Here is a 27,462-nt window from a genome sequence, read left to right as displayed (position 1 = left end):
GACAAAACCCAGCATCCCTAAGCAAGATGCCTTCCATTTATAGTGTCCCGTCTCGTGCATGTTGCCACCAGTTAGCCATCTCATGCATATGCATTATCTGGGAGAGCAATCTTATGAACATGCATTTAGGCATCTGTGGCACCTTGTGCTGGGTGCGAAAATCCACACAATACACTGGGTGGTGTCTCCTTCACCTTCAGAAAGTGGGGGGTTCTTCCAATAGCATGCACTTGCTGATGACTTCCAAGGCATGCATATGTCCAGTCTTCTTTCAAAGGGCCCACTTCACAGGTTTCATTGTTCTTATTGGTCCTGGATCCAGCTTTCATCCCTTCTCCAACCCTTAAGGGTACCTGGAGGTGTCTGTCTTCCATGCCTTTCCATTCACACCTCATTCACTCAACAGGGCAATCAATTAAGCAATCCAAAAATAAAGGGTACACAGATTTTCTTTACCTTATTTATTCCTAGGAACTATTATACAAGACACACAAAAGAAGGGCTTAACACAGTTTCTAAATGGAAAGATACAAGATTTCTATACAAAAAGACAATACAAATTTTCTATATTCTAAATGAAAAGATACAAGATCTCTGTGTAACAGGGATTAATATGATATATAAAATGACTTGAAACAATATTTAAAAACTCAAATGAAAAAATAGTTAAAACAAAGATGTATCTACACTCCCACCTCATTCCCTAAAACATTTAGTCACCCAGCCATTCCACATGAGGCTGAAGTTTTTCATAACCCCTGTGTATGTACAGATAGTACTATGTATTGATCTCAACTGATAAAAGGGCAGATTCCCTCATCTTAGTCCCACTAACTTCAGCACAATCACCCATAAGTTATTCATACATAAAGAATTTAATTAAAATTTTCCATTTCCATGCAATGTGCTGTTCAATGTGCCAAATACTGTGCGGATACCCCAGTCCCCACCACAAAGACAACCACATACTGAAAAATTCACTTGGGAATATCCTCAAATCCTTACCCCAGTTCTTCCCACAGGAACTCTCCAACCACAACCCCCACAAACCCACCCCCAGGACCTTCTGAATCTACATGCTTTGCAAGATGCACAAACAAGGGAACCCATCATATCTGGCCAAGGCACTCTTACTAAAGAAATATCATGACTCACAGAAACCAACCTCAACCTCCCCACCACACAAAGGACCAACCTCCTCCAGAAACTCTGCAACATTCACAAACCTCCCCGTCACCAGGGACATCACCCCTCTTTACAAGGCATCCCGCACTGCCTGTTTCAGATACCCACTCAAAACACACCCCTGCCGAAATTCAACCATTTCATCCTTCTCCATAAAATTTTGCATTCAGATAAAAAATATGGATGGTTATACTTGGGAATCATGGGCAGAAGGATGGTTTCCCAATGTTATAACCTTTCCATGAACCACCTTAAGGAAGAATTTCTGGACAAATATACCACAGAATCAATAGTATAGGAGAGATGCATCAATGACACTTCATCCTCTGGACAGATAGGCAACCTAAACTCCCTCAGATTTCCACCCTACCCTCAACCACCACCACCCAAACATCAAACTCTCTGTAGAATATTTCACACCAGCTTCAGCTTCCTGGACATGATGGTTAGCTTCAGCATGGAGTCCTACAAATAATTATAAACAAGAAACCAATGGATCCCCATACACACTCCAACACACCAAGAAATCCGTCACACACAACCAGCCACTCTCATACAAAATATCATGCTCTGAGGAGAAAATCCAGGATACACACCTTAACATACTTAAAACTGCCTTCACAGAACACCGCCCCCCCCCATGAAAATATAATTAAACCACAGAATGAGACACCCAAATACCATGAAAGAATCTGATTTAATACGGAGAAAAATAAAAACCTTCCTATCACACACCTTTAGTTGTCACTACCACTTCACAAGGGGTATTTGTAAACAATTAAAACACGTACTCACTTGGGACCATATGCTGAAAAATCTTTTTCTGTTCTTTAAACAACCCCAATATGCTCCTCAAACTATTGTCAGAAGCAAGGTCCCCACAGACCAGGACTCACTCACTCAAAACCATACCACATCCTGTCAGAACATAGATGAAACCTGTAAGTGTATCTCCTCACTTCTATGAGGATCAATACACCCAGTGATTTTCTTGTGTCAGTACTTGCCGGTACAGAGTACCAGCACCTCAGCAGCCCCAGCCATGGGACTGGTGGGGTGAAAGGGGGAAAGCCAGCTGAGTACTGTCTCCCCCCCTTTTTTTAAACAAACAAAAGCACTGAATGCATCCACCCCACAACCTTTCAAGGTCCATGTATCCTGCATATGCCTATCACAACATGCACTCTACCTCATTCAGCAGGACTTAAATGGTCCAATAACTATCTGGGTGAAATGAGACAACCACTACATTCTCAAACTCACGCAGAAAGAAAACAGTGTCATGTCACCCTTGTCCGTGCGAAGTGGAGTTGGTGTTTCAGTATGCAGAGTAGCAACTTCAGCACATTGAAGTATTTAGCAGAATCTGACAATTCTGTTGGATTTTCCTTGCAGAGATAAAATAGATCAGAGGAAAATAAAGAAAAAATCTAATTTTAGATTAAGATGTGGCCTATAGTTAGAGAAAGTTAGGGAAATTAATGTGTGGAAGAAGGCTGAAGTGACGAGTTCTTTAGCCAGAAGTGCCGAAAAAACAACACAGACCAAACCCCCACAACCATCGACAGAGAGATTTCAAAAGAGCTCATTCTGCAATCATTTCCTATGCCAACACCACTAAATATGCCATTGAACATGCACTTGCCCATTAAACATGTTAAGTTTGGAAACTATATTCAATCATTAATGAGAACAATGTGCATAATTTTAATCCTGCCTTAAACACAAATTTCAATGCAGCCTTAACTATGGAGCTTCTTGAGACCTCCTTAACATACAAAGCATCCAGATTTTGGCAGCAGCTTCTCTGCAGGTTTTTGGCTTTCACGAGAAAAACTGGTTCACATGAAAATAACCAGATGTTCTATTTATGTAATAATCTGTTTAAACATAACACCAACACATTTCAATGGATGTTTCCATAGTGACACAAATTTTGCCTCAAGTAATTAATTCAACGTTATAACATGCACTGTGAGCCTAAATAAGGGGCGGTCCCACTACGGCCCGTAGGCCACATCCAGCCTGTCACGATTTTTAATCTGGCCTGCAGGGGATATCCATCAAGTGGCACAGCAGAGTTAAAATAGGCTCCCTGCCTGCCATGGCCCCAGCATACCCCTGAAGCCTGTGAAGCAGGGAGAAGAGAGCTCCACATGCTGCCCCAATCTATAGGACATGGCAGCCCTGTTGTGCTGAGATCACAGAGTAACTCAATATAAGCCGTGTCAAGCCAGACCTCACATGCCAACTCTCTGCTCCAGCTCTTCATTCACAGCCCCCCGTACAGTTTGCCTACCCAGACGTGGCCCTTCGGCCAAAAAGTTTGCCCTCCCTGATCTACAGTGTGTGTATTCTAGTAACAGAGAGATGGCTATGCAAGTCTACATACTGTCAAAACAAAAAAGCAATGTGCTACTGGACTGCTTGTTTTTGTTTTGTGTGTATTATAGTGTATACGATCAGATGCTCCCTTACAAAAGTATTGTAAATACACTATACATTATTGATAGCCTACGCTAGCTACTGTATGTTCATTTCCGGATGTTGCACATGGTATGCAACATAAAAAAAATAATAGCTCATAGGTAAAAGCTGTAGGAACCCAACCTCTCCTTCATTCAGGCTATAGCAATTGGAAAATTAAGACAAACTAGTCTGTGGAAAGGGCACCTGACATGGAGTCAGGAGGCTTGGGTTTCAGTCACAGTTCTAACACTGACTTGGTATTGGACTTGAATAAATTAAATCCTCCTTGCAGATTTCTTTATAGATGGCAGGGAGCAGAAGGAGCAGAAAGAAACTGCGTTTAAAACTTCTCGTTTTAAAATAAAGTTGCTTGTAACAAAGTAGGCTACTGTGTCCCTGGTACAGACCGTTACTGTTGACGTACCACAGAATTTGCTATGGACACTACTCATGCTCATTAAAATTAATCTAAGTTGGAACAGCAACCTAGATGTACCCCGCCAGATGCTCAGCTATCCTTTTTTTACTGTTTCAATGTGCAGCAATCCATGGATGTTAATAACAGAATACAATATTCTCATTTCAGGGAAAAGAATTCTCTCTGCCACTCAACCCTTTTTTCTGAGGGGGTGGAGGGAACCATTAGAGGGGGTGGACACACAATGACTTAATCACCAGCTTTTCGTGACTGGCTCATTCATTCACAAACTGAGCATCTATTCCTCCACTAGACAGCCCAATACCATCCAACAGGCTGAGGCCCTGCAATAGACCTTTTATACTATTTTACCAACCTGTGTTTTCATATCATACTAGACATCGAGCACCTGACACATACAGCAACAGGAACATTGAAAGAGCTGTTGGTCTCCCTCTTTCTGTAACTCCAGAGGGTGGGATTCTGGGGAGTGGTCCTGTATGAAAGCCAGGCCAAAGAGCTGGATTGTGTATTTTGATCTCAAGGCACTCAAGTTTACAATCACTCTGGTCTCTTCTGGAAGTGCCTTGTACAGTGCAAGCCAGCTGCCAAGAGGGCTTTGTCTCCTGTGCTCAAGTGTACTGCCCTTGAGCTTGACTGTTCCATTGTTTCAGTAGAATGAAGCTGTCATGGGAGGTCATGACTGCATGGAGAGAGGCTGGCCCTTTCACAACCTGAACCACCCCGTTGGAGAGCTTTTCAGAGGAGGCCTGATCCGTTAAATCTGATTGTTGTATTCTGTGGAGGCCAGTGAAAGGAGGCACTAGAGTGATGAGCTCTGAGCACACAAAGGTTGCTGCATAAACTCAGAAACATGTAATATTTCATTTCTATACACTGTATTAACTGGACATAGTATAGTCTTTGAGGCAAGCACAGGTGGAAATGGGAACTTTTTTCTTGTGGGGGAGGGGAATACATCCATGGCTATTTCAGTAGCCAGAAGTAATGGAAGAATCCATCCTACTGCCCTTCTCTCTGGCAAAAACTACTGGCCAATTAGCAAATGCTTGACAAAAAGTCCCATGAACACGTGGCCAAGAAATAAAGCAGGCTTGGCTGTGGCTAACCACCAAAGTCACATTGTATCTACCAGGTTACTTATTTTTGTGGGATCGGCCATAACGTAGCATTTGTAACGTGGGTTCAATTATTTCAAAATCCAATTTCCTTCGTAACACACATACTGTTATAGAAAAACAAACAAATGGGCAACATCTGATACACTGACTTGGCAAAGCAGTATAGAGAAGTTTGCATTGTCACAACGCACACTGTATTTATTCTGTGGATAAATAAAGGTGCAAATTGAACCCCTCTATTCCAGAACACTCTCATCCAGCAAACCGTAATCTGGCATGATCTTAGTTAGTCAGATGACCACTTATTATGGGTGTGTCCAAATTTCCGGTGGTCCATAAAGTTCATTTCCAGCCACCCGTCCTGGCTCTCAGTGTTCTGTGCTGTTATTTAGCTGTAGTTTACCCATAAATGTCTTCTAAGAGCCCAGTAAGCAGTGGATGTGTTGGTAATGTGCTACAAAATATTGACCTCCTGTCACCCAGCAAATTCTCTCATCCAACACTTGTATTTAACATCCTAGACTATCAATCCATGGCCTTGAACAAGTGTTAGGCAAAACAAGGCACTTCAGTTCTCTATCCGACTGCTGCCTCTCCTCACATTCTTTGTTTATTTAGGTTGTCTTTCTCTATGAATTTGCACAGCAGCTAGCACAATGCTATCCACTCTATTTCCACTGGGGCCTCCAAGCAATGCTGTAGTATAAACTATACTCACCCCTCGCTATACAAGCGCAATCAGTTCCCACTTTTCTGCTCGTAGGTGAAAACTTGTAAGACACTAAATTACCATTAAAATACATGTAAAAGTCTCTGATTGGCGAAGGAGTGGAAGCATGTGGCACTGTGTTTGAAAGGTAAGAGAACCTTGGGTTGGGAGGGGAGGGAGTTTAAAGGCTGAGGGCAGTTTGGGGCCATGAGTAGGAGGGAGGGTTAAAACCTGGTGGCGGGCAAGGTCCATGGGGCAGGGCGGGGGGTTAAGGCTGCTGCAGGTTGGGTGTGCAGCCAGTGGGGGCAGGGGGTAAGACTGCCACAGGCCGTTCTGCGGGGCCAGCAGGGGGTCAGGCTGCCACAGGCCGATCTGCAGGGCCAGCGGAGGGTTGGGGGAGGTCAGGCTGCCGAGGCAGGTCTGTGGGGCCAGTTAGGGGTTAAGGCTGCCAGGACCATGGGGCCGGCGGGGGTCAGGCTGCCAGGCCAGGCTGCTGGGCCAGGGGGTTAAGGCTGCCGCAGGTTGGCTCAGGCTGCCACAGGGCTGGTCTATGGGCCGTTGGAGGGGTCAGTCTGCCATGGGTTGGGGCTGTGGGGCCAGCAGGGAAGTTAAGGCTGCTGGGGCCAGTCCGCAGGGCTGGCAGGAGGGGTCAGGTTGCCACAGGTTGGGGCTGTGGAGCAGGCGAGGGGGTGTCAGAGTACGGCAGGTTGGAGCCGCACGGAGTGGGGTGAAGCTTGTAATAATGGGGGGAGTTCACTTGTCTAGCGAACTAAGGGAGGTATACGTGTCCCTCGTTTAAGCAAGTACTTGTACGTAAAGTACCCGTTTAACGAGGGATAAGTATTAGTAATAAACACGAGTTCATAGCCGAGACAAGGGAGTGGACCTTGGTCCAGGCGCTAACGAAGAGAACAGGAAACCAAATCACAACACAGTTTGGCTGTCAAACAGGATAGGAACAGAATGGGCAATGGTGCATTGGGATGGAGCTATGACGATGACGCTTGAATAGCAGCTGCTCTTACCATGACTGGCCATAAGTATAGCTCTTCAGGCTTTTGAATTCTGGCAAGAAAATTTTCACTTCTAACATCTTATGGAATATGACGTATGAAGCTTCAGAAAGGGAAAAACTAAATTTAATCACTTTTAACACTGAAGAAAACTGCACTTCACATTTGCTTAAGAGGCTTTGCTGTGTGGCTAATGGCAAATAAATTAAAGCTTTGTATCCTATTCATTTTCCCCCACAATGATTTCCGTCAATTATAGTCACAGAACTAGAGTAATAAAAATCCTCTCGCTTAACAGACTCTCACTACTTGTCTACGGTAGGGCAGTAAGACATTTTAAGCACAACTGCGAGTACTTGGTATGCTGGTGACATAACATGTGCACATGTACCACACTCACATGCTTGCATTAGCACAGACTCACACACTGGTTGTTGCTGTGCTTGCTCGAAGCAAAGCTAAACATGCTGTTTGCTGTTCACCACCTTTTCACCTTAAACCACTATACTAGTCAGGAAGTGCTGGTGCAGCTGCTTCAGCAGAACATACGGGCCTCTCAGCACAGTCCTACAATGCTCCTGCTCAGCCTTCAGTGACACCACAGATGAATGGCTCTGTCCCCTGTAAAACCATGCAGCTGTCAGGTCAGCCCAGGCACAAGAGGACACCAGGATGTTCTTCGCTGACCTCTGCTCTGCTCTGCTCTTCCATCCACCCTAAGCCCAATATTAAAGACAGGGAGTTCTGCTACACAGGAATTAAAATGTCAAAGCCTTAGAATTGTTACTGCATATTATAAATAAAACTTTCAGCAAGTTTGGTTCCTAATAAAAACATATGTTTTAAAAAGCATGTGTATGTTTCTGATAGACCCATATTAACACCAATAAGTCTTCAGCTCCTGAGAAATACAAACTTCTGAGAAAAGACAGTAAGCATCTGCCACAGGTGTTATGCGCAAATAGAGATGGAGAATGACTCTGGACCTCCTATGATCCACTAAGAGCCCAAAGGATTTTAAAAGAAAAGAAAACACACATCCTTCATGGTGAAATATAGAATGCAGAGTGAAACAATTGCCTCTCCCAGATTTCTGAGAGCAGAAAAATTATCATCAGTAACATCCAATACTGAAATGCAATGGAATTAACACATTCCCAGGTATGTCCTATGGTTCTGTTTAACTCCCCATTCCTGCCCAAAACCCAGTGAGTCCTCTGGATAGCCCTGTGGCAATCACAGAGAGTCAACACAATTGTACAACTGGGTTGGTCCAATTTTGCAGAGCTACAGGGCTTGAATCTTATACCTCCCAATTTGGGCTCATTCTGTCCTCAAGTGGGATCAGAAGAACAAAAAAAAGTTAGGTCAGCAAAACAGCCAAAAATCAAGGAAAAGGCATCAGTAAAGTGCCTCACCCCCTCACACATCACAAGAACCTCCAGCCCAGAATTATTCAAGCAGTAGCTTGCAATTCTTTGCCATGGCATGAACAGTGAGAGCAATAGGGCTCGGCAGTGCACAGAAGCTCCTGCGTTGTAGTGTGTGCCTGGCTCTTCGTGTAGGTGAAAGCATCCATTGGAATAAATCAAGAACAAAAACAGGTGCAATCATAGGTTATCTATACCATAGATACTAAGTGCTTGTTCCAAAGGGGCACCAAGATTTCGGGGAGAGGCCCTGCAGCATTTGTATCCTTGTCCACACACGGTACTACACAGAAGTTCCAACAGTAACATTTTGCAGTACAGCTAAATCTAAGAGGTTGCTTTTAAATGAGTTGCACAGCACAAGTGCAAAGCAGGCCTATATTCTACCCTTCTCCTCTCCTCTCACAATACGAAGGGTCACAACTGTTCTAATCTCTCACTAGATTTATTTCATTCTCTTGAAATCTCCACTTCTCTCTCCTGAGATTTACCGTTAATTTAATTTCAGTTTCCATCTAGTTTTCCCTCTCCTACTTACATCCTCAGTCTTCCAACAACACGCTCCATTTCAGTACGTCTAATTCAAATGCCACTGTTGTTGCATGCACCATTCAGCAAGGACAATAAAATCAAGCTAGTCAGCTTCACGTTCATTTGCATTCAGTTTCTTTTAATAGTGCCTTGAAGTGACTCTCTGTGCAAGTCATACCCAAATGGCTAACTATATTATAAATATTCCCATTTGTACTGTGGAGCGGTTTTTTTTTTGTACAAATATGTTGGGAATTTATAGCGAATTAGCACAAAATAAGCAATTTTTCCCCATTTTTGTTATTTTTCTTTTTAAATTCCAGCCCATTTTCCTTTTACAGCCTCCTGTCTACAACAGAACAAAGAGTCCGACATGCACTACCCTCTATGCAATTACAGTTCTCTACTATACCCCAGCATTGGTTTCCTAGGAAACAAGAAAAAAGGCAAAAAAAAGTCTAGCGTATTTAATATGTAAATGAAGTAGTCACACCAGTCATATTTCACTCTGGTGTGAAGAATTCATGATTTATTATGATTTGTAGCTTGATTTGCTGCATGCAATTGGATTTGGGGCAGCAATGGCAGAAATCGTGCTCTTCCTTGACAAGGCTGCTGCACAGCTTACTTCTTTCTTGCAACTGTTTAAAAGATCAGGTTGCATGTGTGAAAATTAAAAGCAGTTTAAATGCTAAAAGGATACACTAATAAACAACGTTTCTTCTCTCTAGCTAGGTATTTATATAACCCCCTTGCCTCCGCAGTGTTTTAGAACTAACACAGTAAAATAGAGCAAATAATAAAACCCTGATTCTTTTTGTCCAATACCCACCAAATATTCAGCTCCAGTTCCTACTGTGCTCCTCTAGTCAGACTGTACAACCCAGACACGCAGAGGAGGCCAAATAATTAGAGTACTGCAGTGGGGCTCTCTCAGACCAAAGCAATAAGAAGTGGAAACAGAATCCTCTGACGACCAAGATGTAATACTGCCATCAAATGCACAAGCAGCTGCTTACCAGCCAGCATGAAAAATGGAAAGGGGATAATTAAGGGTCATCAGGTCAGTCTACAATCAAATTCTTCTGGACTGGTATAAGTGAGTAATACTGGTTACATCTCTCAAAACCAGAATTCTCTTATCCAGCAACATCCGTTATTCGGCAGGGCCATGGATGTTACTGGGTCAGAGTGTCCCGGCTGCTTTAAGAGTGGTCAGGAACCCAGTCACGGGGGGCTTAACAGCCCTGTCCAGGGGAGGCCAGGGAGCTTGTGCCCCTGGTGCCGGCTCCCGTTGCCAGCTCCCTGCCCGGGGCTTGAGCTGGCAGCCCAGCAGGGGCTGGAGCCATCAGCCCAACTTGGGCTTCTGCTAGTTCCCTGGCCAGGGTTGTAACCACAGCCATGCAGGCTCAGGGCCAGCAGCAACAGTCCAGCAGAGGTCAGCCACAGGGAAGGGGGCTGCTAAGCAGGGGGCCACCCCTCATCCGGCAAATTCCCTCGTTCGGAACAGATCGGGTTCCGAGGGAGGTGCAACCTGTAATTCCACTGACTTCAGTGGAGTCACACAAGTGTATGAGAAGTGAATCAGGCAGTGTCAATGCAAGAGAATATTGTTAATTGCTCATTCTTTATTTGTACACTTGTTCTGAAGTTAGAGCAACAGTCTAGGAGAGAAGCGTTAAGTATTTATGGCTCAGAATGCTATACTGAGATGCGTACAACAGCCACTATCAAACCAAGGCATCTCAGGTGTTAATTTCAGTATTGCTGCTATCAGGAAGGCAAAGAAAAATGCCACAATTAGCCTGTTTTGAAGTGAAAGGAGAAAGTTTAAAAACTACGGAGGAGTAAATGTACTAAATAAACTAAACTAGAGTAATTTTACAGATTAGTTATATGGTACAGTGTTGCTCTACCTCTGTCCGGCACTGAACTATACAAGAACTGTGTTCGCTTCAGTGCACGTGAATTAAAGAGAGGAATGACAAAACACTGTGACCATGCTTAGAAATAGGAATGTAGCTTCCCTGAAGCTCACACTACTTATTGCCCTGTTTTTACACCAGACAGAGGAACAATCTTCGCCCACTGCCACACTGAGGTTTACAATAACAGCTCACCCAGCATTTCTTGTGTTGGAATGTTTTTGCTTGATGTGTCTCGGTTACAAAAAAAGACTAGCATTTGAACTTGGAAGATGAACAGAGAAACCTTCCTGAACCCTGGGATTCTGTGAAAAGCAAGAGGTTACAGATAGGTTTCCTCCAACCCATTTCCACACAATAATACAAGTGTAAAGTATGCCAAAACTTCAGAAGGACACATTGTTAAGATATGCACTTCTGATTGTCCCTAAGAGTTTAACAGAAATGAAATCATCCAGCATGAGATCTGCACAAAAGTCACACTATGACACCCACAATGAATGCCAAAAGGTGACATTTCTTAAATCTGCATTTAATTTCAAAGCAAATATTCAATGTTAGCTCAGAAATACTGGGTATATCAACTTCTCATTACTTTTTCTAAAAGGTGTTCTTTAGCCTGTTTGCGATCAGTCCCTTCCCATCTAGCTCTTCATAAAGTTCAGTTTAGTTCTTAGTATATTTCCAGACATGCCACAGCTGCCTACACTTTCAAAGAAAAGACATATGAATTATAAAGTTCCACAGAAGGTTTCTATTTATTTATGTTGCTTTGGCAATTTCACCAAAATGTTAAAGGTACCTGCTTCTATATGGACCCCTAGTTTGTCTTAAGATACTTTACAATTGAGGCAATCTGTATTTATCAGAATCCTATCCTCTGCACTGAAACCAGAAACTCAGCATACAACACCTTTTTATGTTGCTTCAATATCGGGCACATTTTTTTTTTTAATCCAGCATTCCTGGTTCCTCAGGGATCCCAGATAATAAAACTTTTACTCCGCCCTCCCACCCCCCATTTGCTTAAAGTCATGGTGTCCAGCCACTTCTGTAGCAGTAGCAACATTATTCTGAAAATATATTTACTGTTCAAGCCCACGATCCACACTCAACTAGCCAAATAGCAACATGAGGCTAGTGACTAGCACATTGGACACCCCAGGCTTAACGGCACACCTTTCATAGCAAGGTGACGGCTCTGTGGGAAAGTTGTTTCTCCTGATACCTTTACAGTGTGGGTTCTGTGGATACAAAGAGGACTTCAGCTTCCAGATACGTCAGTCTGGCTCTACTGCCAGCACTACAAACTTATTGAAGCAAAAAAAAAAACAAAAAAAAACTATACATCTTTCATGTTCTTTTTCTGCCTAACTACTTACTTAACACTCTCCTCCTGATACCACACACAGATAGCACTGATCTTTGAACAGCTCATTCTTTATGCCTAAAGTCCCAAGATTCCCAACCACAAAGAAATTAAATTATTAGCAAGTGGTCTTCAGTTTAAGCACTTATATACAACGAAGTCTTTCTCCACTGTAGGCTGGAGTTCAAAGGAGGTGCGGGAATAGGAATTTAAATGAATAAATAAATAAATAAAATCACAATTATGCTCTTTTGTAAATCTATGAAGGAGAAGTTTCATCTAAGATTATATTAGATGTGTGTTATTTTTAGGCTCTCACAAAGTAGATACTTTTTAGGAGGTATGACCTAAATGGGAGTGAGCTTCTACAGTTCTTACACAGAAGCCTACTGGAAATATTGCTAAAAGCAGATCTTTGATTTCAGACTCTCAGAAGTTAGCTGCAATAAGACCCATAAAAATGTTCAGTTCTGGAAGCTGCTTGGAGCCACTCAGTGAATTCTCTGGCCTTGTAGAGCAGGGTTGAGCAAACATTTTACAACAGACTCCACTTTTTATTCCTGCAATTTAGCAGGGGTCCCTCAACCTGTCTAATGTAATTCAAACTGACAGAAATTTCAGTTATGTTCATACGAAAGAAAAAAAAACTTGCAGCATCTGTAAGAAAATAAGTCTGTGATATGTAAAAACTTTATTAATTGGTGTATAACTGTGAATACACATTCATAAAAACAGTCACACTTCAACATTTTTAATTAGATGAGTGAGCCTGAGACTCAGCAGCTGATCACGCTCTGCCCCCTTACGAAATTTCATGCCCTGCATGGGGCCCAATCCTCACCGAGCATTCCTGTTCTAGAGCACAAGGATTCCATAACATTATTACTATTTGCCCCTACTTCTCAAGCTGTATAATAATTCCTTTTCTAATTTTTTATCCTAAGTATGGATCTTCCTCAGGGCAAATATTCGATAGCAGCTTTCTAAGTTTTGAATCAAAGATAGTCAGAAGTCAGAATAAAGGTCTGCCAGTTGTAGTACATTCTAGTGGAAGTATCATATATAGGGCAGAAAAACAACCCAACAAATTATCCCTGGGACTTCTGAAAACAATCCTGGCAACTCAACTGAAACCAGTGGACTTCTCTGAATTTTGCCTATTCTTATTATAACTGCCACCAAAGAAAACTACCATCAAAGTTCAGTTAATGTTAATCACTGATACATCAGCAAAACATGAGAGCATTCTCCACAACTGACCAATGTAACAGGTACAGGGGGCAAAATGCACCCTCAGCAGCGTCCAGTGTAGCTGGTAACAACCTATGGAAATACTGTTGTTTCAAAACAGCAGGGAAGCAGTTCAAGTATGCTTGCAGAACTGGGTAGCTGATTCCTGAAGCATTTTCCACAAGAAATTAAAATTATGGTTATGAAAGCAGCAATGGCATTTTGTTCTTGTTAAATCAGATCGATAGTGTGCATTTAGTAAACTGGCTACTTTGTTTAAAAAATATCCAAGGTTAGACTCAAATGAATATTTAAAATTATTACATTACTGTATTGTATATTGTACAAACTAACTTGGGTGGCTTAACTAGTTATCTTAATCTCCTCAAGAAAAGAGAAGAAAATTGATTTTTATTTATTTGCATTAAAGAGTTACTAAAATATTAATATTTAATTCAACATTAAAATAGAAAATGGAATCTGCACAAGTCCCACATATATCGGCTAGAGATGAATATAAACAGTTATAATTCTGTGACCCCAACTACTCCAGTTATATGCTTCTCCAACCTGCCTTACCCCTCACAGCGCAGACTTTCTGGTCAAGACAGGCAACAGAAATCAGAGCTCATAACTATAGGAAAGGTACAGTAATATTCCTTCTCCCACTCCTACCAGCTAAAAATTGTTCCTACCTGACAGGGCAGGCCATCAGCCTTATACTCAGCGTAGTTCCTCTTCCTTTGTTTAGGGACGTGAATCAGGCTCTCTCCTGAGAATCCCAAACTGGCTGATGAGGACTGCCAAGGTAGCAGCTCAAGACTCCCGTTCTCAGATCAACCACAAAGCCCTGCAACAGGACATTCCTACCTAGAGAGAGGAAAACTAGATGGCATTTTAATATTGAGCTCCTAGTTAGAGGCAAGATGCTATGTCATTATCAACTACAAAGCCATATATTAGATATTTTAGGAAATATCCAAAATGGATGACCCCTCCAGACAGTTGTCCACAAAAGATGCCTACGTGTTGTATTTGTTCAAGCCCTCTAACAACTGTTCCAGCATTATGCATTCTCTTTGCTACTGACTGCTAAACTTTTGAAGAAGGCACTAATCATTGTCACATGTGAAGTTTGTGAAACTACTGCATTCATGACTCTTCCCCGGGTGCAAACAAGTAGTATAAGCTTCCTTTTCATCATGAATTTAGGCCCATATGGCCTAAGCCCCATTGAAAGTCTTGGGAGACTCAGGAACCTAAAAACCAGGTTTTGACAGGTATTCAAGTACCAAATTCCTATGTTTGTGAGATTTAGATGCTTTTGAAAATTTTGTCCTCTTTCTTCACTTAGGCTGGGTCTACACAAGCACCCCCCTTTCGAAAGGGAGATGCTAATGAGACACTTCGGGAAATGCTAACGAGGCATTGCAACGAATATGCAGCACCTCATTAGCACAATGGTAGCCACGGCGCTTTGAAAGTGCTGCTTTCGATCGCGCGCAGCTCGTCTCCAAGGGGTCCTTTTCGAAAGGACTCCACACACTTCAAAATCCCCTTATTCCTACTTGGATATAGGAATAAAGGGGATTTTGAAGCGTGTAGGGTCCTTTTGAAAAGGACCCCATTTAGATGAGCTGCACACAAACAAAAGCAGCACTTATGAAGTGCCAAAGCCACCATTATGCTAATGAGGTGCTGCATATTTATTGCAGTGCCTCATTAGCATATCCTGAAGTGTCTTACTAGCATCCCCCTTTCGAAAGGGGGTGTTAGTGTAGACATAGCCCTGATATTACAACCCACTTCCAATCTGAGGCGCTACTGTATTAAGACCCCACTGAAGCAAGGTATACCTGCATGAGCAATCCCCCTGACTTCAGTGGGCTCAAACGTAGTAATCACACGTTATCAATTTTTTGATACTATCCTATTTGTCATACTATTTGGTTTGGGGGTTTACAGTGAATGAGATCTGTGGTCTTCAGCCCTACCAAAGAAACACTGAGCAAGATTATGAACTGGCTTGATTATTATAAAAGGATATAAAAATACGCCCAACACTTAGCCAATATTCATACTAAATACTGAAACTGGTCTGTCCTGACAGCAGGTTCATAGCTTACAGGCTGATCTTGGGGTAAGGACAGAGGGGAGACTGACTGAGCTTAAGAACACTTTCACGTCATCAACGAAACAAAACAAGAGGTGAGTTGTGGCTTTACTTATCTCTTGAAACTGAAGACAGGACATGAAATTCACAAGCACAGGTACCAGCACACTTTACACCAAAGTAAGTTTTAAAGTTTGGATTTTTAGAATATTTTAATCAGATGATATTAAATCAGATAGACTGGTGCCCCAGTGCAATACTTAAGCAACTCTAAAGCAAGATAATCTACATATTCAAATCCCAAACAGCATCCATCATAAGAGAGGCCACCAGTCTAGACACAGAACACAGTGGTAAAAGCAGCTGGCATAACAAACACTGAATGGAAATATGAAGGAAAAATTCTCTCAAATACTGGCAAAAGGGGGGCCTTTCGAGGACTTTGATAAATCTTTTACTGAAATGTTTCCGCTTAAACCCATCTTTCAGCAATACCATTAAGTGAAGTGCACGAGGAGCAGGGCCACAAACACCTGGAAGAAATGAAAACCCTAGGACAAAGCATTAGGAACACACAATTTATTTCTGCAGACAAGGGAAGAAATACAAGCTGAAGCACCTCCATGCCTCAGTCTGGAATCAGATTTACAACAGGAGTAGATTTAAGAAAAAAGAAAAAAGTGGGATGTTGTTAATAATCCAATGAGCAAGCAGACCAGCATACAGCCACAGAGTGCAAAAAAGGCTAAGAGTCAAATCCTAGGGCCAGGCATGAAGCCAAACAAAACAAGTGATAGCACAGGGCAGGGGAGAAGCAGCAATAAATACAGATCATCAGAAAGAATCATAGATACACTCATACAACTCTACCAGCACCCATGGTTCCCCCGCCTCACTCCCCTAATAGATGCATTTGCCCAGAAGATTCAGAATCAACAGCCTTGTCCCCAGCATCCCACAGTTCAGCCCCTAATATACCTCACACACCAGCGACCATGCACACCACCATGGAGCAATACTTCGTAACACACAGAGATGGTGGAAATCCACGACGCTACCAGACTCTGCAGGCTGTGCCCCACCGACCATGGAATTCCCGTGGTTCTGCGGCTTCCACATCCTTGTCCATCTGTGTAAGCCGTGACGACAGACTTTAGCTCTCTATTTTCAGCAGCTATTCGGCCCCAAAGAACAGAAAAATAGTAAATCCCTCTTCCCCCGGATTGCTATAAGATTTAGGGCTAGCTGCTGAAGCTGAATTTGCTACTCTTGGCTAATTCTCTTTGTGTACATTGAGTTTATATAAAACATTTGGCATGATTGGACCAGAGCTTTCACTCGGCCAGAAGACAAAAGACAACAACTGATGGAAATGCAGAACAAACACCTCAACAGCAGAGTCAAAATGATGTAACAGTCAGACCCTCCTCTGTAGCATCAGCCAAGCATGGACAGCGAAGACTTGCATGTTCTATTTTATGTCTGCTCTTTCTCCCTGGCTGAGGGGCAGTAACTGCTGCAACAGTTAAGAGCAGAGAATGCAAGGTTGTCAGCGGAGCAGGCTGCCAGACATGATTCCCTGTGCCTGTTCCCCATAGGAGAAAAGACAAAGAGCAAGAAGGACCACTTCTCCAACACAGATTACTCCTTGTGAATGCAGATTCTGACTGGCCATTGCAAAAAATTGCTCCCTTAGGAGTGATGTAGTTACTGGTATGGAGAAATGGAAAAAACAAACACAGTTAAGGCACAATTTTAGGTTACCATATCAAAGGACTAATCCTGCAAACAACTTACTGCCATAAAGTAATCTTACTAAAATTTACATGATTACACCCAGTAGTAAGAACTCACCCTGTAGTACACATATGCAGAAGGTGGGGGAGGGAGGAAGCTTCTAGTAATTTGAGAGCACCAGCTCCAGGGAAACTCAGCATGTCTTGCAGAACAAAAAGGTTACATAAGCCTCCCACAATGGGTAGTCCTTCTCACTGCCAGGAAAACATCAATAAACCAAATTCTCTAAAAATCAAACAAACATAAAACAAGAAAAGAAAAACTATCAACAAAGAGCTAAACAAAATAAACATGCTTCAAAACCTCAAAACATTAGTTCCATTGTCCAAAATTCCAGTGACGAGCCTTTAAAATAGTTCTGCAAAGTGAAACAAACGGTTTTCAAGATGAAGGGCCACTCAATGAGCTTTCTCATGACTTTTGTTCTGGCGTACTATATACAAACCCTTTTCTAAATTTTTCTATCTGAACAGGAATTTAGATAAGCAAGTTCTTTTCCTAGAAATCCAATACCCTGGAGACCAGACGTTGGGACCAGGAGCTTAGCATGTTGTCAACGTAGTTCTAAGTTTTTCATGGTTTAAAAATTATATTTGATCATTTTAACGAAGTTTGATGACCCTAAAAGCTTCAAAACAAAGTTCAATTACAATTTTCATAATACATTAGCTTAAAGTTTCAGTAACAGCACTGCCTGCTCACAGATGAGCAAATCGCATCACATGGTCCAGTTTTTTGGCCAGATATGCAACAAGAAACAGCCCATCCCATTTTAGATCTTGCCTTCAATAATTTCAACTTGCCAAGACGATGAGCCTGGAAAAGTCGTATGTGCTATTCTCCCCCTCTATATGTTTACAACCCTCATGTGACTGACAAAGCAGGTAAAAAAGGAAGTGAAAATTCAGACCACTTATTCAAGCAGAAGATTAAGTGCTGTAGCCAAAATAAATGTGGCCTAACCCTCTTCTGTGGGCTGGTCTTCATTAGAAAAGTGGGTAGCTTTCGAGCATGATTTTACAGAGTAGTGTAAGCTAACCTTATGTTAAACAGGCGCTTTCCTGGAGAGACAAAATTGGTGAGTGAATATCTTCTGTTGGGCCAAAAAAAATACCTCGCCCACTTTCTCTCTCTAATATCCTCGGACTGAAATGGTTACAACTACACAGCAGATGATGTGAGTTTCTCCTGCCAACACTGACTCAAAAGTCTGGTTCAAACATTACATGATGCAACATGACCACAAGGTCACATCCTAACAGGACCTAATTTTCTCATGAGGACAAGCCTACAAATTGTGCTCTCCTAAAAGCCATAAAAGTTTCTCAGAGTCCAGAGTGGCATTAAGCTTTTGCCCATCTCTTTTAACAGCAAAGCAGCTGCACCATTCTAAACAACAAGGTTTCACGTAAACCTACTAACATGTTATAAAAAGATTAAGTGCTTAAAATTTTGCTATATTTATATAAAGCTCCTTAGAAAACAGAAAGGACAAGCATCAGCAGACAGTCACCTCGGAAGAGCGCAGCTGTTTGACTGTTGAGCAATACCCTCTGCATCCAGGAAAATTTGTTTACACACAAATAACTTCCACTTGGAGTTTCTACTATAAAAAGGTAGAAGTAAACTAAAGTAAAAATGGATTTTTCATGTCTTGAATTGTACCACCCTGCACAATATGTGCTCCTGAATAACAGATTCATTCAAACCATTACACAAAAAAGGGAACTGATGCTGTGGCAGCTGTATTGCGATCTTGTTAGAGCAGCAACTATGAAATTGCCAGAGAGCTTGACTGAACTGAATCCCTAAAAAAGTATTCCTTTTCCCCACCCACCTTCCTAAAACAAAGTCTCTTCTGAATTCTACAGGATTAATGGACGAATACTGCAGTGAGCCCTAACTCACTTCCTAAAAAAGCTCTAACGTGAAGTTGTACTTGCCTGAGGATTTCTCTTAGAACAATCAAACCTTTTAAAAAAAAAATCCTCTCACCATCAGTTCACCAATCCTCACCATGAAGATCTTACCACAGTTGATAATAGAGTGTAAAAGATACAGGGGGAAATTGGGCAGAACAGAAACTGTGGATGATAGTAGTTTAATCTCATAAAAGAGTCTAAACGAAATTTGTGCTATTGAGGTGCAACATCAGGCACACCACACTTCTACCAAAGGTGGCATGATCTTCTAGAAACTTGTAAGTTTGTGATACCTTGAGACTTTTAAAAACTAGGCCAGGTCTTTCATATATTCCTCATAGGAGGCATATGATAATTGTGTCTAGTAGCATCACTGGTCTAGGACAGTGAATTTTGATTTCCTTTGGCAGGCACACTCATTTAGTTTTGCATCATTCATTTGTCCCAAGTACTGAAGGGAAAGAAAGCATCTAAGGTTTGGTCTACACCAGACCTTACAGTTGAATGCAGATATGCAATTCTAGCTAAAGCAACTGCGTAGCTAGAACTGATGTATCTTTAGTTAATTGTAAGATCTGTCCTCACTAAGGGAGGTCAACAGGAGTGTTTCTCCTGTCAACCTCCCTAATTCCTCACAAGAGCAGGAGTACAGGGGAGTTAACTGCAGACCCAGAAAGATGGATTTCATGCATCTTTACCATTTCCAGGAACTTGACCCTTTGACCCAGTAAGTGTAGACATACCCTCAGTCTGCTTTTATTTCTGGGGATACATTATGGCAAGAGAAACCTACAAGAAAACCCTTATCTTAGTTATGCATACAAGATAGAATTTTTAAAAGTACTCCACATTAGGTCCCACCGACATGAACAACCATTCACATCAGTGGACTAAAAAGCAAGCACTGCCTCTTATATTTGGAAGAGTTCATTCCTTATAGTGCATGGGCCTGGCAAAACTGACTGCTGTTATAGTCACACTGGCTCATGTGTTTGGGACCGTGCCAGGATACAATCTTTTTGGCTAGAAGGTGATAGGAGTATTAACATGAAAATGGATACCTCCTTAAAAACTACTTCCCAGAGCAGTGTTTTGAGATACATACTACCTTCATCTTGGAAACTCTCCAGCTGAACAACCTTGGTTCTTTAGAGCAGCACTCATAGACAAACAGCTCATATTGCTTCAATGGAACAACATATTGCCTTCAGGGATAGTAGCCATGACTATTAGGCCACCAGGCTCAGCAAACAGCCCCCCTAAACCAGCCACATGATCAACTTCTATCAAGCAGGCACACAATATGCAAGCACACAAGTAAACTAACTGACAATGAACTCATCCCAAGGGTCACAGAGTTCTTCATTTCTTCATCTGGAGAACTCCCTCGCAAAACTCTCCTATTTGCTAGCTCCATTTAAAGATTATCTATTTCTTTTGAGACTACAGCACTGCTGCTTCGCATCATATAAATTAGTTGCAGCTGTTAACAGAATTTACTCATTTTTTCCTGAAGATGCTCTGAGCAGCTTTTAAAAATGCAAAATTAATATTTTTAAATTTACATTTCTTTAAAGCCTTGAAGGCAGAGAAACAGATAACAGTGTCATCAGACTACCCACACACTGACATCACATTACTGCAAACTGCTGTAAGAGCACTGCCACAGGAGACGGCATTAGCGCACTGGTTAAAGTTTCAGTCAGGTCCTGCAGTTACCCCACACACAGTTCTAGGAACGTAAATCCATGCCTATTTCAAGCCCTCCAGGTCAAATGCTAAGAATAAACTGATTTATGGATTTGATTTTCACACATAAGTATACTTCAGTAAACAAACTATAATAGAAGTTGTCTGTTGTGCTAAGTTACTGAATAAAAGAATGTGTCAGTTGTAATGGACTATATTTTGTGTGAAGGTCATTATCTTAACCCAAAACACTGCCGAAGTTCAGATGCAATTAATAAAATGTAGTGATTTCTTATGTGGCTTATGGCAGACCACATAAGAAGAGGTATTTCCCAGATAAGCATTAATAGTATTTATGTCTTGAAGACTTCTCAGAACATTTAACTACCTCATAGAATTTATTCAAGTAAGTGCCTGGCAGAGGCAGGACCCTGCATTCTGTACTAATACAATGTTATGAATGGCTGATTATAAAATGCTGGCATTTTCCAGATTGCTAGCCAAACTGGTACTGAGGAGGTGCATGTAGATTTACACAGATGAGCTATGGATTTTGTCAAAGCTTTTTTCATACACCCACTAAAAAAAGAAAAAAATTAATCACCTTACATACAATGTCTCTAGTGGATTAACTGTATGCACTGACAATTGCATTATCTCAGTGCCCAGATGCATTAGAGGCATAAGATGCTGCTACAACTTAGAGATCTTGCACCCATTGAACAAAAACATTCAAATACACTTTTATTTCTTATTCCAAGAAACAAAAAAGGGAAAATGTAGAGAAATAAGAACATTATACAGTCCACTTTATCACAGCAAGAACTTGTCAGCAGCATCTACACATCTTCCTCCTCCATAACCACTCTTAGCTACTTAGGCAGCTACTAAAGCCTGAAAGTAATGGCTCTGGCTCTTTTGAAGTCTTTTCACGTTTTTTTAAGATTGGTTGAAAAACCAAGGGTCTGATTATACAGCTGCCACCCCAAGAAACTCCCATCAAAATCAATAGGAGTTGTTCATATTCAGAGGCTGTATAAAGAGGCCCCAAATATTATGGACTCTGAAGCAGCCTTTGTGCTGCATATGCTGAGTGGAGTAACTCTATGGAAGCAGGGCATTCGATGTGAGACAGTTATGCACAAGGCTCATTTAAAATTAATATTACTGGGAGGGAAGAGGGAGTTTAATTGATCTTAGGCAAGTTTATCATTTAGAACCTTCAATGCGTTTGACAATTTGATTTCTGTAAGGTTTGAGATGCTTTTTGTGTGCATTTGTTTAGTTTCCCAAAAGATGGAGATTTTTCTGTTTTTACATAAAAGGAACTCTACAGATGACACATCAGAGCGTACTCCAAGGATCACTGAGATACCAAGCAACCAAAAAATAATCACGTAAGCTACACCAGGAGACAGTAACAGAAAACAAAGCCAAGCAGAGGTCTCCCTAAAAATAAGGTGCCTTCTGCTCTTTGGGTGGCATTGAGCATCACTCCTCTACCTTTCCTACCATAAGCCCTCCTTCTCACCACCTATAGTACCAAAGCACTCAGTATTCAAGCCTACACTTCCTACAGTGGGGACTAACTAAATCCTTCCAACATAGCAGCTTTTCTAGACAGGTAGGAGCAAGAGTCAAATCCCTCTTGCAAGAACAGGCTCTGCCACCAAGGGACTGGTTCTCATTTACAGGCCAGGTAGGTTACACCACTCTATCAATGTAAATGTAATATTCCTGCATTTTAAGGACCCTTAGTGCTGCAAGAATGGTGTAAAGCAGCTATAGTGCTGCTTTGGCCCTCATGACTCCAAAGCACTATACTGGAAAAAAATTACTGTCAGTATTATCCCAAGCTCTACTTCTTACCTGAGGAGATGGGCCAAGGGTAAAAATAAAAGCCCTCCTGACAACATCCACTTTTATCAGCTTAAGTTGCCCTCCTGCCCTGGCCATCTGATCCAGGTTCATCTCTCTTCCTGCCAGATGAGGGATGTTGCTGGACCAGGGAATGCCAGTTTTCAGAGGTACAACCTGTAGCGCAAATTAGCATCTTCCCAACCTTTTTCACACATCAAAGGGACAAATCAAGGGGTTCAAATACAAAATGAGTATAAGTGTAACCCAAACACAGCTACGTGTGGTTCACTGTCCCACACAGTGGTACCTAAACCACTTCACAGAAAAACAATAAGTGTCCTCTACAGCCTAAGCTGAGAACCACGTAGCCTTTAGCACAAGCTGTAGAAGTGTGAGCACTAAGCTCTAGGGATCCCAGGTTCAAGTCTGCCTGTGGGCAGTTATGTAAGCACACAGTGAAGTTTCACAGTAACAGAGAGGGAGCTGTGCTAGTCCCTACACTACCAAAACAAAAAAGCAGTCAAGTAGCACTTTAAAGACTAACAAAATAGTTTATTAGGTGAGCTTTCGTGGGACAGACCCACTTCTTCAGACCATAGCCACACCAGAACAGACTCAATATTTAAGGTATAAAGAACCAAAAACAGTAATCAAAGTTGACAAATCAGAAAAAAAAATTCTGAGTTTCACCAAGGGGAATGCAAGAGTGGGAAATGTTAAGAGAAAGCTCAGCACACGTACAGCAGAAGTGAGATCTCACCTCCCAGCCACATAGCTGCTTTTGAAAGTCCTTCCTCAAATGATTCTGGAGCATGAGTTAACAGGATTTTGTGTTCCTAATCATTCAAGGCATGTCTGAAAAAATCCCATCCTTAACTACTCTGTGATCATTACCAGCATTGCTGAGCAATAGAAAGGAATTCCCAGGCATGGGTATCATGGCAAGCTCTCTGCTCCTAAGGCAATGTCTACACTAGCAGATTGATAAAACTGAATTTAATTTGATTTTATAAATTCGATTTTGAGTATCCTCACTTCCCACAAAGTCAACTCCAAGTCAAGTTTGTGCTGCCACACAAGAATGGCCAAACACTGACTGGTGCAGCAGTGCACTGTGGGAACCTATCCCACAAGTTCCCTCAGACCCACATTCTGCACCCTCCCACTGGGCCCTGCTATACCCCCACCACTGGCAGAGCTCACCCTGCTGCCTGGTTCCCCGGCCCCTGCAGCTTGGAGGAGCTGGGAAACTGACCAGCGCTGTTGCACCTGGTTCACAGGAGCCAGATGCAGCAGGGAGCCAGGTGCGGCTCTGGTCAGTTTCCCAGCTCCGGTGAACCGTGGGGAGCTAGGGGTAGCAGCTCCAGTCAGCCTCTGTAGGCTAATAATTTGATTCAAAGACAAGGCGCTTCCACAGTACCCTTCATTTGAACTTTACACTACACCCACCCGGTTCCGATAATATTATTCTGTTGATATTTGTGTTCCCTAAATCGAGCCAATGGTATTTACAGCGAAGACAGCCATTTGGTACAATCGAGCTACCTGCCTTAAATCTGAATTTGTCTCAGTGTAGATGTAGCCCAAGACAATAAGGAATTCTCCATTTTTATCAGGAACCACTCAAATGAAACACGGCTTCCCCATCTCTGCTCGTACCCCTCAACTAACATAACGGGAGATTAGGAAAGGAAACAGGATTAGGGTAGCAAATAGGGGCGTTACTGCACTTACAGGCCTATCGGAACAAACCAGCAGATGGGGATGGAAAAGCACCATTAGAATTGCTGCCTGCACCCTGCCCAAATCTGGCCCATGATTATTAACACAGCACAGCCTCAGCTGTCTGCTGGGCACTTCCCAGAACAAATAAAAACCACTCAGTCCCGGGCCCCAAGGCATTTTCGGTGTAAGACACAGGTTTTCAAACTGTGGGGACATGAGACAGTTTTCTGGGATGAGAGTGAGCTTAGGGGCAGGGAGGGTAGAAGCTTGTCCCAGCATCCCAGCTGCCCAGCACACTGCCATCATCCTACTGCCTGTGGGCAAGGCATCCCTCCTGGCCTTTAGCCCTGTTGTGCAGCACTTATAGATGATGCTCTCACCAGACAGTGTGTCTGTCTAGCTGAGAAAGGACTCAGTCTCCTGCTGTGGGTGAGGCCCTGGGCAGCGCCTAGCTTTGGGAAGAGTGTGGGGGGAGGTTTGAGATGGAGGCTCTGCGAGGGGGAGACAGGCCAGCCAGGAGGAGCTTCTGTGGCAGGGTGAGGCCCAGGTAAAAAGGAGTGGAAGTGATAGCAATGTTGGAGAAAAATGGGGTCTGACAGGAAGGCAGGGAAATTCTGCTGCTCCCAACAGGGCCCAGGCTGGGGGCTCTGCCAGACACTGAAGGATGGCAGGGCACCCCTTGGCAGGCAACTATCCGAGGGTTTGGCTATGGATTTCCCCTGCTCAGAAGCTCTGGACTCTCCAGTACTCTGGAGGTCTGAGAAGCTGCTCCAGCCCTAACTACTCCCTGCCCAGAGCCAAACCCATGGGATCTACACACACACCCATCCCACAGGCCTCTCCCCTATCTGCCATAGTAACTGAGCCCCCTCTGTAGGAATGGGGTCCTAGAACTCAATGGTCACATGGGCATTTTCCCTCCCTTCTCCTCATGGGCACTGAACTTTGCACCATCGGAGTTCCCCGCTAAGTCCTGCACTGAGGGCCCACTCAAGGGCTATGACCGTATGAAGGGAAGGGCAGCAAAAGGGATGGGAACTTCTGATTTAATTATACTGCTTCCTTTCACCTAAATGGAGCAAGAAGCAGCCTGAGGTGGGTTACCATTTGTGGGCGGGGTAAAAGTAGAGGGTCTTTACAAAGAATCTGAATAAGAAGAGGTGGAAACCAGGACGTGAATGTGCTTTGGACAAGTGAGCATGAGGCTGGGGTGAGAAAGAGATGAGAGCAGAGGAGAACATGTTGATAAGAGAACTACAATACAGAGAGCTGAGACGTAAGTCACAGTGGACATTTGCATGGACTGAACTCTGTCTGATAGACAAGAAGGAGCCAGTGGAGAAGTTCAGTAAAGTATGTATGTTCAAATGGATAGGTGAGGAAAATTATTTGAACATCTGAATTTTGGGCAGACTGGAAGGTATTCATATCTTGATAGGTATCAAGGAAATCAACAGGAAGAAGTTGAAGTAAACAAGGTAGGAGATGACTGGATATTTCTTTTCAGTTAACAGTCAACTGACCTAGCAGCTAAAGAATGGATAACTTTTCAGAGTGGAGGGACCTCAGACAAATGTGTAAAGATTTGGTCTAACTGTTTAGATAGCTTGATTAATTTCTGTCTGATGAAAACTGAGCCACCCTGTGCTTCTTCCTTCCCCTCCCCCCATACTTCCCATTCCTTCACTTGTTTTGTTCTTTTGTTCCCTTTACTGTTCTCTTTATTGTTGGAGGGACAAGGAAGGAAGCAGTATGACTTTATAACACCCTGCATGTATTTGTGGAAACAGCCAAAATCCAGCATGCAAGAAGGATGGCAGGGAGACTTGTAATGATACTGAGCAAAAACTAGCATACTATACACTGTATTAGTGACTAATTACTGCAGAGATATTTTCCCTTCTATCTAAAAGCCTTTATATATCTGCATGTTAATGCAGAAAGTGATACCATTCCTGAGGGAACTACAGTTCTAGTATTGGAAATAATTTTTTTTTCCTTTACAGTAGACTGTGTGGGCCTGATTCTCATCTCACACCATGGTAATGACTTCAATGGACTTACTCATTCCTAATTTACATCAGTTTAAGCCAGGTCAGACTCAGGCTCTATTCATGAAGGCAGACAATTTCCATGGCATTTTATTTTTACCACAAGGTGACAAGACTTTCTAATTCTGAAAGCTGATTACATTTCCTATCTACTTTGTCCCTTCTAGGATAGGGCAGATACAATCAACAGCTGGCATCAATCTAGAAGACCTTCCCTTCATACTGTTCTAGTTAGCAACCATGCACTTTTACCTTCATGACATCCATCTTTCTTCCATGCCCATTCTCTAAGTCAGCCAAAAACATAAGTAAAATTTACTTATGGTAAAAATGTCTGTTACTTGAGAGTTTCAGATGATAGAATGCTGGATATGAAGAATTTACTGTTCTTTCTTTTTTCTTAGTGTAGATCAGGCAGCTTCCAAAGCAGGCTGAAGACCAAGACTTGATAGCTTCCCATTGCTTAAACAGCATTTCCCACATGGCAAGAAACCATTTTTTCCACAATCCCCATTCAAATGGAAACACACTGGATCAAAATGGCTTTCAGTAGCACGTGATATGGTCACGTCTTCCCAGCACCAACCACCTTCTAGACTTTAAGGACAAACAATGCTGTTTACAATTCTTCAGGCTCATGGCCCCATCCTTAGGGTCCCATGAGAGGCACCAGTAATAGCCCTCATTAATTAATTTAAAACTATGAACAGAAATACACTTCATATTTCTAATTTCTCATACAAGAATGATATATGTACAGAAATAGAATATATGGATCCAACAGATCATAACGTTAAAATTCAGAAAGGTAGCCGAGTTAGTCTGTATCTTCAAAAACAAGAAGTCCTATGGCACCTTATAGACGAACAGATATTTTGGAGCAT

General features: G+C 42.4%; 1 protein-coding gene across 4 annotated transcripts in view; it reads right to left on the bottom strand.

The window, feature by feature from the left end:
- The window catches only part of TSPAN5 (tetraspanin 5), a 141,462-nt gene that overhangs the window by 105,894 nt on the left and 8,106 nt on the right, over window positions 1–27,462 (bottom strand). The window contains exon 1 of one of the 4 annotated variants that reach the window (XM_074993567.1): window positions 14,117–14,188. The exons of the other annotated variants lie outside the window; for them this stretch is intronic. The gene's annotated coding sequence lies outside the window, so the exon portion shown is untranslated. Of the gene's footprint in view, window positions 1–14,116; window positions 14,189–27,462 lie in introns of those variants that run through there. 4 annotated transcript variants of the gene reach the window in all.

The sequence above is a fragment of the Carettochelys insculpta genome, chromosome 4 (assembly GCF_033958435.1).
Source record: "Carettochelys insculpta isolate YL-2023 chromosome 4, ASM3395843v1, whole genome shotgun sequence".
Lineage (NCBI taxonomy): Eukaryota > Metazoa > Chordata > Testudines > Carettochelyidae > Carettochelys > Carettochelys insculpta.
Note: the sequence above shows the minus strand (reverse complement) of the source record. Positions and strands in the feature narration are given on the sequence as shown.